Source organism: Rhamphochromis sp. 'chilingali' (genome assembly GCF_963969265.1).
Source record: "Rhamphochromis sp. 'chilingali' genome assembly, chromosome: 9".
Taxonomy (NCBI): Eukaryota; Metazoa; Chordata; class Actinopteri; order Cichliformes; family Cichlidae; genus Rhamphochromis; species Rhamphochromis sp. 'chilingali'.
Genome location: NC_137936.1, coordinates 669,481 through 682,500, shown reverse-complemented (window position 1 = coordinate 682,500; position 13,020 = coordinate 669,481). Strand labels below are relative to the sequence as shown.

Below are 13,020 nucleotides of genomic sequence, written 5' to 3'. Positions count from 1 at the left end.
GTCAGTAAGTTTACCTCAGCATACGAGGTGAAAAACTAACTTCATCGTCTTTAAATTTGTTACTGAGGTCTGGACGATGAACACACCCCTGTAAACCCTCCCACTGATACTACAGGATATTCTCTTACCCAATAGCATGGTCACTGCTAAATAAACACACTGTGTGTTGAACCAAAATCATACATGTTTCCATGAAAAATGTCCTGATGCACGCTCAGTGATCCAGGTAAGGAGATCCCTAAAGGCTGACCATAGATCTGACCTGTGTGACCTCTGAGGCTCCATCACTGAGTGTATTCAGCAGATACAGATACAAACACTTCCTCTGTTCATGTCAGTGTGCAGTGCTGTTTACACAGCATCCACCTGACTGCTGAGACTGGGAGGAGTCACAGCTCCTGGGTGGGCCGGGTCAGGAAAACTACCAGATTAAACCTGTGGATCCAGCTGCTGTGGACCCAGCTGCTGTGGACCCACCTGCTGTGCATCCACCTGCTGTGGACCCAGCTGCTGTGGATCCAGCTGCTGTGGACCCACCTGCTGTGCATCCACCTGCTGTGGACCCAGCTGCTGTGGATCCAGCTGCTGTGGATCCAGCTGCTGTGGATCTCTGGAGCAGTAACTTCAGATTTAATTGAGCTTAACTGCATTTGTGCTTCCTTCTTCTTCGTACGAGGGTCAGAGTTCACAGGTCAGATGAATCACTCAGATCCAGGTTTGTCCAGAGACAACGACGGCTGCAGGACCTGAGCCAGAGAGCAGCAGGACTGACTCCACCCAACTGTGCTGGACGCTGAAATATGTAAATAAACTGAACATATTTAACTCACACTAGAAGAGAGAAAACGTCGACTGTTAAAACTGAGAAAATGAACCACGTTAATAAAATGAGCTCCTTTTTAATTGGCTGACATAGAAAGAGCATGTTAGAGAGGCAGGCAGACAGACATGTTCCTCACTGTGAACATCTCATCATCTACAGAACAGGATCTCATCAGGAGACTCAGGGTTCAGTTAACCTTTGACCTTCAGCAGCACTGCTTTGACCTTTGACCTCCAGATGTGACTACAATGGAGGAACAGCGTTGTCTCCTCAACAGAGGATCGGTTTGATCAGACACTGCTGGGACTGAGGAGTCTTTCTAATTCGTCGGTTTATGTGGAAATGAACTTCTTCAGGAAAGATAAGCTCAGCTCTGGTTAAAAACAAGCTGTCGTGTTCATTGTGCTCATTCATGAACACCACCAAGTCATTGGTTCAGGTATGTGGATGACACCTGGGTGAAAATCAAATCTCAGGATGTTCCACATTTCACGGATCACATTAACTCGGTGGACCGACACATCAGATTCAAATGTCAAAGCTGGAAAGGCTCCTAAAGAAAGCTCCAGCCGATCCAGGAGAGAAGTACAACCTCTGCCTAAGCAAAAACCTGGAGTGATCCCGTACGTGTCAGGAGTATCAGAGCAGTTGAGACACACCTTTTCTAAACACTGTGTCTCTGTGGCTTTTAAAGCCCAAAACACGCTGCGCCAAAAACTGCTCCACCCCAAGGATCGGGTCCCCCGACACAAACAGAGTAACATAGTGTACGCTGTTAGGTTCCAGGAGGATTGCCAGGATCTATACATCGGGGAAATCGAACCACCTCTGGCTAAGAGGATAGCACAACACAGAAGAGCTACCTCGTCAGGCCAGGACTCTGCAGTCTGTTCACACCTACAGGTGGGCTTTGATCAGAGGGTTTTGGTCAGTGGTCATGAGAAATGCATATTAATGATGAACTGACCTCCCAGCCCATTGTTCCTTCAGTGGGCTGGTTTCAGTCTTTATGCAAATGCACTGGTTAAAAGATTGAAACCTGCAGTCAGCTGAGACTGAAGACGTCACCTGGATGATGACGAAACGTTTCTCCCACAAAACGCTACGTCCAGATGAACAGAATCAACTTTTGGAGATTTACTTTCCTGGATGATTGAGATGCATCAAGACATCTCGACCAATTTTTTAAAAAATGGCAACACACGCAATTTGTTTGTGTAGGGCGAGGGGAACGTTTCGGGAGTGAGGGCAGCGAGACAGAGTGAGCAAGAGAGAGACAGAGAGATTTGTGATGTTTAGTGTGGAGTGTATAGTTAGTGTGTTGTGTTGTCTTGTGTAATTAGTGTGTAGTGTATTCGTTGTTGTATGTTGTGTGTCAGTGAGGGCACTAATGAACGTCACAAATGCAGATTACAGTGAACGCCGTCTCCAGCTGGGAAACGGGAGGAGTGATACAGCTCCTGCTGTCAGACCTGCAGGAGGTGTCCTGCTCTCCTCTGTCTTATAGTGGACAGGAATCAATTTTTAATGGTACAAATCATTTGTGTGCCTTCTTATTTAATGCAGAACACCTGTATTGTTCTGTAAATAGTTTGAAATGGTTATTAAAAAAAACCCATTTGCTGCAATTTCAGGTAAATATCTGCATGTAACGTTGTTCTTTGCACAACTTGTGCATAGGGTTTTAAAATTTCATTTACAATCTATGTTTGCATTTCAAGCTATAAAACTGATTCGTTTTTACAGTGACAAAAAGAACTTTTCTCTACTCTGATTTTATGTTTTTGTCTGAATTTAGATCAGTATGTTAAAATGGAAAAGATAACAGGAAATTCAAACATGTGAGGTTGTGCTTGTCACGGACCGCCGGGGCAGACCGTGTGGAGTGAGTGGAGGACCCAAGAGCAAACAGAGGTGAGGACACAAAACCGGACTTAACAGAAGGCGAGCCTTTATTTAGGGCCGAAAACATAAGGAACAAGGCAGCAAAGGAACTGAGGGAAAACCTGAACATAGACTGGGAAAGCTATGGCTAAACAAGGTACAAACTAGGACTAGTTGAGGCTGGGGAACTATGACAAGGGGTAGGGGAGATAACGCAGACGACGCGACACAGACTACATGAAACACAGAGACTAAATACACAAGAGGGATGATCAGGGGAAGTGGCCACACATGGGAACACAGCTGACACAGATAAACATAAGACATGGCAGGAGTAAACAACACTGACGGGAGACTGTCAAAGTAAAACAGGAAGTACACAGAGGTGCAAACAGGAGGAGAGAGAGAGAGCACGGGCATAGTGGGCTGGGGAAACATGGAATAAAACATAAGGAGAGACGAGGGCTCACAGATACACAGAGGGGCACACAGGGGGCAAAAGCCACGAATGGAAAACACTTAGGGAACAACACAAGAGGGCAACTCAGAAAACGTGGCCTAAAATAAGGAACGAAATACAAAAATACAAAGAACTAAGAATACTGGGCCCACATGGCCCAGGACCATGACAGTGCTGAGAATAATGAGACCAAACAAGGCGAGATAAACAGTTTTAAAGGTGAGACGTAGAGGTAAAATCAAAAGTAGTCAAAAACAGCCAGTTATACCCTAAAAATGGTTAAAATTTAAATTCTAAATGTTGTGATGGATAATTATAACCAATATCTACTAAAGTATTTTTTAATGACCTCATTTTAAATTGCAGAATGAAAGCTGTGTGTTGATTGAGACCAGTCTCTATCTAACTGCAGGAGTGGAGCTGTGTTCCACTGGCCTAGAAATATTTAGTTGTAAACTGAAAACTCTAAGGTACTGGAGTCACACTTTCTTCAACTTCCACCTTTGCTAAACCCCGCTGTATAGCTTTCAGGTCTGTTCTATCAGCATCAACGTGCTGATGGGCAACTGGATGTTTGTTTGCTGTTTCATCCACCACATCTATGTACAAGCAGTTTTGTTTTATATTCCAAAGCCCAGTGATACCCAACTTAAATAGTTTATTCTTCTACTTAAAAGACTGTGAAGTGTGTGAATATACAGGCCATTTACCATTTACTCAGTGACTAAAGATGCACAGCAGACTGAGAACTTCATTCTGTACTGAAGTAGAAGTACTACTGTTAAAAATACTCCAAGTACTGTTTCAACTTCTTTACTCAAGTAAAAGTAAAAAGTAGTGGCTGTGAAATGAGAGTAAAAAGAGCTGATTGAAGAACATTTCTAACACGTGTTTATACAAAGCTAACTGAACCATGTGCTGCATCAACGTGATAATAAAATAATATTATTCACTTTGTTTCTAATAAATATTCCCAGCTTGAATCAGACAAGTTGAACATGAGCAGAGAAAAAGAAGCAAATCCAAATATTCCTGTGTTCAGTTTTCTCCATTTACAGGCCGACTGTGCCTCTAAACAGGAACATGAGCAGGAAGAGGCTGAAGTGGATTCAGCAGGTGGAGGATGCCTAACATCAGCTGGAAAGATTTACTGTGACGTTTGTTTGCTGTTTTCGCCTCGTGCACGAGAACATCACCAAATAAACTCCAGACAGTTTTTAATATTTCACTGTTCAAGAGCAAAAAGACTGACGGACTGTGTTTAAGGCCACCTCACAAATGTCACACATGAAATATTCAGTGTTTATTTGCTGGTTTGTTGGCAGCAGCTCCTTAAAGTCTGTCACACATCTGTTTGACCGTCTCCAGTTAATCTGAGACACCAGTTAATCTGCAACAGCAGCATCAGGCGGCTCAGCTGATCTCTGGTGTGTAGCTGCTGTGCTGCGCTCCCATTCCTCAGTGAAAGCAACAGCAGAACAAAAACTCTCTCGATCCACATGTTTGAAAAGAAAGCTTTTAAACAGATGAACACACTCAGTAAAGGACAAAGAAATAAGTAAGAAAAAATTAGAGTAAAGAGTAAAAGCAGGAGCAACTGAAACAGGCTGCATGCTAGCTGACGCATGCTAGCTGACGCATGAGCACTAGAACTGTTCAACTTCATTGTTATGATTTTAGCACCGAGTTACATGAAATCCTGCATCAAAAAGAACAACACAGCGATCACAGACATGTTTCTGCCAACAAACCAACATTAACCCAGAACAGCCTCTAAAACAACCTGCTGTGGTTTGGAGTAGAGATTCCTGAGTTTACCAGGTGCACCTGAAGGCAGCACAATTTAAACCGTAAATAATGATGTAGGTGCGCAAATCCTTTTCAAGCGTCACACCATAAAATGAGCCGGCTTACGTTTGTTGCACTTCTACACCAAGTTTTACGCTCGCGTTTCTTCGTTGCTGATTTTTGTTCCACAAACCAAAAGAAAAAAGAATCAACCTTTAATATATTTTCATGTGTGTTTCAAGCACTATGACATATCACACACACACATGCTGAGTGTGTCACTGATAAAGCTGTGACACAGCAGCTCACTCAGTCCAGTCCAGGTAACAGACTCACCTGTTAGCAGCAGCTCTGCCCTCACAGAGCTCAGCTGCTTATTTCAGTCAGCAGGAAACATTAATATTATGGACTACAGCCGTCTGTCAGGGCCGTTCAAGGACACAGTCACACACAGGTTTAAACTGTTAGACTCATGAATACCCACAACGTTCGATGCACATTTCTCTTTAACAGGAGCAAACGGCCTGATCAGATAATATAAGAACTCATAAAAGCTCATTTATGTAAATCTCTGCTTGGACCAGTGAAACAGTCTCACACTGATTTATTACTTCCAGGCTGGACGACTGTAATTCATTATTATCAGGATGTCCAAAAAACTCCCTGAAAAGCCTTCAGCTGATCCAAAATGCTGCAGCAAGAGTCCTGACAGGGACTAGAAAGAGAGAGCAGATTTCTCCTGTTTTGGCTTCCTGTTAAATCCAGAATTCAAAATCCTGCTCCTCACATACAAGGTCTTAAATAATCAGGCCCCATCTTATCTTAATGACCTTGTAGTACCATATCACCCTATTAGAGCACTTCGCTCTCGCTCTGCAGGCCTACTTGTTGTTCCTAGAGTATTTAAAAGTAGAATGGGAGGCAGAGCCTTCAGTTTTCAGGCCCCTCTTCTGTGGAACCAGCTTCCAGTTTGGATTCAGGAGACAGACACTATCTCTACTTTTAAGATTAGGCTTCAAACTTTCCTTTTTGCTAAAGCATATAGTTAGGGCTGGACCAGGTGACCCTGAATCCTCCCTTAGTTATGCTGCAATAGACGTAGGCTGCCGGGGGATTCCCATGATGCATTGAGTTTTTCCTTTCCAGTCACCTTTCTCACTCACTATGTATTAATAGACCTCTCTGCATTGAATCATATCTGTTATTAACCTCTGTCTCTCTTCCACAGCATGTCTTTATCCTGTCTTCCTTCTCTCACCCCAACCGGTCGCAGCAGATGGCCGCCCCTCCCTGAGCCTGGTTCTGCCGGAGGTTTCTTCCTGTTAAAAGGGAGATTTTCCTTCCCACTGTCGCCAAAGTGCTGCTCATAGGGGGTCATATGATTGTTGGGTTTTTCTCTGTATCTATGAAGCGCCTTGAGGCGACTTTTGTTGTGATTTGGCGCTATATAAATAAAATTGAATTGAATTGAATTGAATTGAATTGATTAAACACCATCAGTACTTCAGTAATGACAGAGGGGCGTAGGCGTGCTCGTGGGACAGCTTCCTCCAGCTGTGGAAACCAGATGTGGAAGCAGACTCCCTGATGTTGCAGTCCAACACCAGTGTGAGCAGAGAGGACTCAGCTGCTGGGCGGAGCTTATCTTCCTGTTCTGTTCAAATCCAGCATGAAACTCTTCTTATGTTCCCTCTTCAGTCTGATCCTGTCTAACAAACATCACTGTTCACCTCCTCCTCCCTCTGTGACTCCTTCATGTCCACTTTACTCCTCAGTAAGTCTCCACAGCTCCAAGCCAGCTCTGCATTCAGAGTTAGTCCATGTTTATCTAAGTTAGTTCATCACGGGTCCTTCCTGCTCTGATTGGAGCTCTGAGGTCAGAGGGGTGTTTCATGATGTTTGTCTGATCTTGTCTGACGCTTCCTGATAGTCAGCAGCTTTGAACTTTAACTCAAATGAAGCATTTTCACTCCATCAGCAGAAACACGATCATCATCATTATAAACGTCTAATGTTAGACAAACAGCTGCAGAACATCTGGCTGAGGTTAGTTAGCTGTTAGCTGTTAGCTGTTAGCAGAGGAAGGCCAAAGCAAAGCTGCATCCTCATCTTCCTCAGGGCTGAATAAACAACAGATACTGTATATACACAGGCTGCTCTTCATCACCAGCTCCTCCTCCTCAGACTGTTTCTTCAGCAGTCAGAGGTTCCTGTGCCCCTGAGGACACAGAGGACAGTCAGACACTCACATGGGTCGGTGGGTTTGATGCTGGAGTCTGTCCCAGCTGTGCCAGCTGATCAACATCCTACAAACAGACTGATCGGTTCTCTGATCTGTGATCGATCAGCTGGAACTGGGATGAGGATCAGAGCCAAGAATAAAACCAGGTTCATACATTCATACCTGCACGGGCAGGTGAATTCCTGTGATCATGTGACTATATGAGTTTATATCATGTCTGTGTGACTCCACGTGTTTAAACTCTGACTGTGATCAGTTTAGTTTACTATAAACGAACATGCACAGCAGCTCCTGGGAGACACACAAGTTGTACATGAAACACAAAGAGATGTGTTTCATATGGAAACGCTGTCTGAGATTAACAGCTGAGAGTGAAACAGATGCACAGTATGAGTTGCTACCTGCTGCCACCGACAGCTCCCACACAGATCCGTTACTCTGCTGAAGGAGGCGCCTGCAGTCTCCTTCCTGTTGGACAGGAAACACTGACAGGGGGCGTTTCCCAACAATAAACGATGACGTCATTAGTACGTCTACATTAACAAATGAGAGACCACGACAGAGGGAGAAATAACAACTCTTCCCAGCTTTCTGGTTTTTGAATCTGCCCTGGTTTGAATGTAATGCTCGTTTTTTTTAAACGTTGCAAATAAAAGCTCGTATGAATCTTGGTTCTTTAAACACATGGCACTTTATAAAAATTAGGGGTTGTTTATGAACTGCTTCATTAAATGTATTCTACAAAGTGTTCAGAAAATGGAGATGACTGAATTCATACGTGTTCATAATGTAATAATGTGTTTCTCATTTCTCCAGTAACATTAGTATGTGTAAGTATTAGAGATGGCACAATACCACTTTTTTATGTCCGATACCGATATCATAAATTTGGATATCTGCTAATACCGATATGAATCCAATATAGTGTTTTTAATCAATAAAACTGTTTTTTAATATCTTGCTGCAGTTTGTATAAGTTAATACTCAAAAAACAAACAAACACTAAAGCTATTCTGTTATACCTGTTTGCAAAAACTGTTTCATAGTTCAGCAACACTGATCAATCTAATAAACTTAAACCTGCTCCATCCTCCATATTCTGGTATTTTAAAGAGCACTTAGCAGAAATATTAAGCAACCTAACTAATAGGGCTGCAAACTCCCAGCAAAAAAATAGGGAGCCACCCCCCACCTCGTGATGCTTAATCGACATAATCAACTTAAATTTAATGCAAGTGTGAAAGAAATTATTTTTTAAGAATAATTAAATAGATTCAACATCTTTCTTCAACAGAACTGCAGACTGCACAGATGGTACCTTCCCAAAGGAAAAAGTACTATAACTTACTAGGGTATATATTAGACTTAATAGTCACTATATACAGTAATTGACTTCTATTCATTTTACATCAAATTAAAACTTTGGGTGTCAGATAATTATTTATTAAAAGCTCGACATTTTAAATGAGAATAAGAAAGAAAAGTATGTCTTTGTGCCCCTTTTCCCTGTTAATGCCCTATCGGCCCCCCTGGCTAAACTTTGCTAGATCCGCCCCTGCACAGTTACCAGCGTCAGCTGTAGAAAAAGATCCTCGAGTAGAAAGTAATATTAAATACATTCTAACAACAGCTGATCAAGCTTAAACATGCTGCTGTTGTTCAGCCGCTGGTTTCCTCTTTCTGGTGCAAAGTGGGCCAAAAGCAAACAAGAGAGACGATCAGCTGATCATTGATCAGTTTCATGATTGAAGTATCAGCAGGAGAGGGAGAGAGGGGCAGTCGCTCCATATATTGGTTGTTAAGCTTAACGTGGGAATGCTTTACAAACATTCAGAGATGAACTTACACACTTGCTTTACTTCTCTCTGGGATCACGTCCTCGGAGATGAAATGCTGGTTTGGTAGCGAGGCTCCAAATGCTCAACCAGACTGCCGAGACGTCTCGCACGCCACAGCCGCTTTATCATGTGAGCACACTGCTTCGAGGTGCTAAGGTTATGAGCTGAATTTCGCTGTGTTTTACGCAAGTTTTGTGAGGTGCTTTCGTGATACTTAATGGATCGGATTACATTTTTTATTTTTCTCCGATATCCGATCCAGTAATTTAGGTCAGTATCGGACTGATACCGATACGTAATATCGGATCGGTCCATCTCTAGTAAGTATGTGACTAATGGGACCACCCAGCTAATAAAGGTGGCAGTACAGTCGGGGGCGGGGCTTATTATTAAAATATATTATAAACTGGTTGTCATGAGGACCGAATGGACTCAGGTACAGGCTGTAGTATCAGGTAAATGTTAACAGGTAGGAACGTTTGTGCTGGGTTGTTGTGAGGGAGGGGATGAAAAAATACTAAAGGACGCTCAGCGGCGTAATGGCGTCTCGCGTGTCTGTGAGTTATCCCTCCAGTCAGATAACATTCATAACCTCAAATAACGTAACACAGACCAGCTCGTTAGAATTAAGTCAACAGTTTATTCACAGACACCAGGTGAAAGCCTACTCTGATGACATGGTCCAAAAAATAAATAAATTGTGGCCACAAAATACTACTTCGTGGGCACGAAATAGGTATAACGTGCATGTTAATGATATTACATTCACAATACTTTCATTTTAATTTTCACTTAATGTCATTCACAATATATTTTAAAGATGTCCCTAATATTTGAAATGTAAAAGATATAAAATGATTCCACAGAAAGTACAATACCTTACAGTGTATACAAGTATGAGTAGGTCATTGAATCAGTGTCTGTTGTGAGTCTCAAGTAAGTTGCCTGCAATGATATTTAAGGTCCAGCAGGTGTCAGTATGGAGCAACACTGTGTCGACACAGTGTCGATACAGTTTGGGGAATGTGCTGAAACGCTTCACGAGGCCTCATCTACCCATCACTACGTGCCACGATGAAGAGAGTATAACCTGCTAGCAGAAAACCAGCAGCCTGGCACAGTTAGCTGAAGATCTGACAGAAGGCTTCTTCTTCTTCATATTGTTTTATTGGCAAACACCAACATGGTGCATTACCACCACCAACTGGTGTGGATTGTCTGACAGACGGTTGTTGTCAGTGCTGGTCTTAAATGCCGGTGACTTGATTGCAGTCAAGTGTGAAGGCTGATTGGAGTCTCCACCCGAAGGTGGAGCCCAGCAGAGTGGAAAAACCCCAGACTCACCCAGACAATGACAAAGTTGTTTTAGTCTGTTTTCTTCTATGTCTCCTGGTTTATTAGTCTTTCCTGTCTTCTGTGTAAGTCTGTCTTGTCCTCTGTTTGGTTACGCCCGTTCTTTAATCTCCTCAGCCTGTCATGTGCTTCATGTCTGTGTTCCACATCCTATTGTCAAGCTTGAGTTATTACGTCAACGTCTTTCCATGTTTCCTGTTTTATTTTGTTTTATTTTATTTTGAAGAGTCTGGTTTTTCCATGTTCAGTGGGCTGAGTTTTACTTTTCCCACTGGCATCATGGGTTGTATCCCAATTCAGGGTCTGCAGCCTTAAAGGCCGCATTTTAAGGCCGATTACATCACCGCAACGCGAAAAAGGCTGTCCCAATTCAAAGGTTGCTCGAAATGCGGCCCTCAAATGCGTCCTTCATTTCCCTGAATTTTAAGGATGTGGCGGTGTAGACTTCATGGCCCAACATATCCCAGAATGCATAGCGCGGTGGTGGGTGTGGATAATTTTGCCGAAGAAAAAAAAACAAATGGCGGAAGCGGGACGGCCAAAGTAAGTACAGAACATGATGTCACTTATTTATGTGCGAATGTTTAATAATGAAGAACATTAAAACATTACTGTCGGCCACATGTGATGTGACATTAGTGATGTTTGTACTTTCAGCGGTTACTTGGTTTTAATAATAGTCGACCTTAATCTCACAGAGAATCTGATGATTTATGGATAATTAAAGTCAGTCATATATCCACAAACACAACGAGCTGAAAGTCAGTGATGCTGCTCGGTTTGCAGTCCTGAATATCACAGCACAAGCAGGATCCACTGCACTGTTAATGTGAGCTATGTTATATTGCTGCCTCTGTTCGGTGGTGTCGAGCCAAACGGACTTTAACGTGTGTGTGAACGAGCTGACGGTTCACTCGTTAAGCTGAAAGAAAGATGCTTTAATCACAGCAGTCACACATGTGTCCACTGCACCATCTGGAACTCTTCTTGTTTACACTCGTAATAACACAAACACTAAATCCTGCTTCTCTGGTGCTGTTGTGTAGCAGTGTGTACACCTGAGACTGCCACCTGTCTGTCTGTCCTGCACTCTCTCTCTGTTTCTTTCTCTCTGATTGTGGAATAAAAGTATGAACATGTGTTTATAAGTTACACTTGTGTTTGAATCCTGCAGCTTATCACACATTTGATTTCCATGTGTGACGACTGCAAGTGTCCAGAGTGAGGACAGACTGAGGGACCCACTGCTGCACATCATCTGTGAGGCTTTGCACCCCTGATGATCCACCAGGACAAACTCAGCAGTGTGTGAGGAAGAGGAGGAGGAAGAGCCAGATGGAGAGAATAGACAGACTGTTCCCTGTTTGTGAAGGACTGCTAGGAAAGTTTAACAGAACTGTCTGTGCTGAATCAGTCTTATTAGGTAATGTTCACATAATGTGATCATCCCAGTGTTTCCAGTGTGGGAGAAAGTACTCAGAGTACTCAGGGCCTTCAAGTTACACACTATGAAAGGCAGCAACACGTTTAATGTTCAGACCCACCCCTTTCACAAGCCTTGCACTTCCGACCTTCTCGGTCTTCCAAGGACATGGCCCACGTAGACCGTGAAGGATGAAGACACCGGTACAGCCATAGTGTCTAAAATGTAACCTTCCAACCCCCCCTTCAGTTGGATTATTGCACAACTTAGATTGGTGGTTCTTGGTGTTTGGGGCTGGGTGCTCAGGTGTCTACTGGCTCTGTTAGCCCCCTTCTGGGAGATGGGGGGGCCCTGTGACTTTAAAGCAAAGAAAATAAAGGAGCTCATCAGTGACTCATGGAGCACATCCTCAAAGACGTGCATGGTTGAAGATAATGAATAATCAAGTGTTTGAAGTTCAGACCTGATAAACTTGTTTCTTTACAGACTTTAATAAGAAGAGCTAACAGTGGTTGAATTATCTCAGTGTGCTGTGATAATGTTAGCAGACCACAGCGCTCTGAGCTAAATCTTTCAGTCTGTCAGTATTCGCTGTGGTTCATGTTTCCAGTACACAGAGTCAGAGATCTGAGTCTCTGTCTCTGCGGTCACTTCTGCTGAGGCTAAAGCATCATCAACATGCATGTTTAAGCGTACGTTATGAAAGCAGGTACACGCCTCGGTGGGCGTACGTGACAGTCTTGATAAGATCAGCTCAGCTCTGTGCTGCTGTCTTTGTTCTTCTCTGTTTGCCCTTCAAATCATCTTCTGTTGTTTTTGTCTTTAATGAAACGCCCACGTTAAACTGAACTGAACCATCGATCACATCCTGCAAACGCATTGTTGCACGGCCTGATGACCTTCAAAGAAAAGCTATTAAACTTCTGACACTGGTGCTTTGGTTGAACACATCAACCAACCTGAATCCCATTAATCACAATTCCTACTAGAAATATTTCATAAAAGTCAAACAATTATTCTGGGCCCATAAAAGGTCAAATGTGGGCTCTGGGGGTATGAAGTGACTAGAGGTGGGTGAGAAGGCATAAGATTAGAATTTATGATTAAAGATCTTCTAAGCCATGTTTTTAGGTGTAAAATGTAGAAAACGTTTGGAAACAGCAGATAATGAGCTTTTTTAAAATTGTCGTATTAAACTTAAGTAATGAC

At 42.9% G+C, this 13,020-nt stretch overlaps 1 protein-coding gene across 1 annotated transcript in view; it reads left to right on the top strand.

The window, feature by feature from the left end:
* LOC308401883 (uncharacterized protein) overlaps positions 1-12,501 on the top strand; it is a 15,920-nt gene extending 3,419 nt beyond the window's left edge. The window contains exons 8-10 of the mRNA XM_080890339.1: positions 2,233-2,353; positions 2,622-2,737; positions 11,563-12,501. The gene's annotated coding sequence lies outside the window, so the exon portion shown is untranslated. The remainder of the gene's footprint in view (positions 1-2,232; positions 2,354-2,621; positions 2,738-11,562) is intronic.
* Positions 12,502-13,020: the final 519 nt, after the last annotated feature.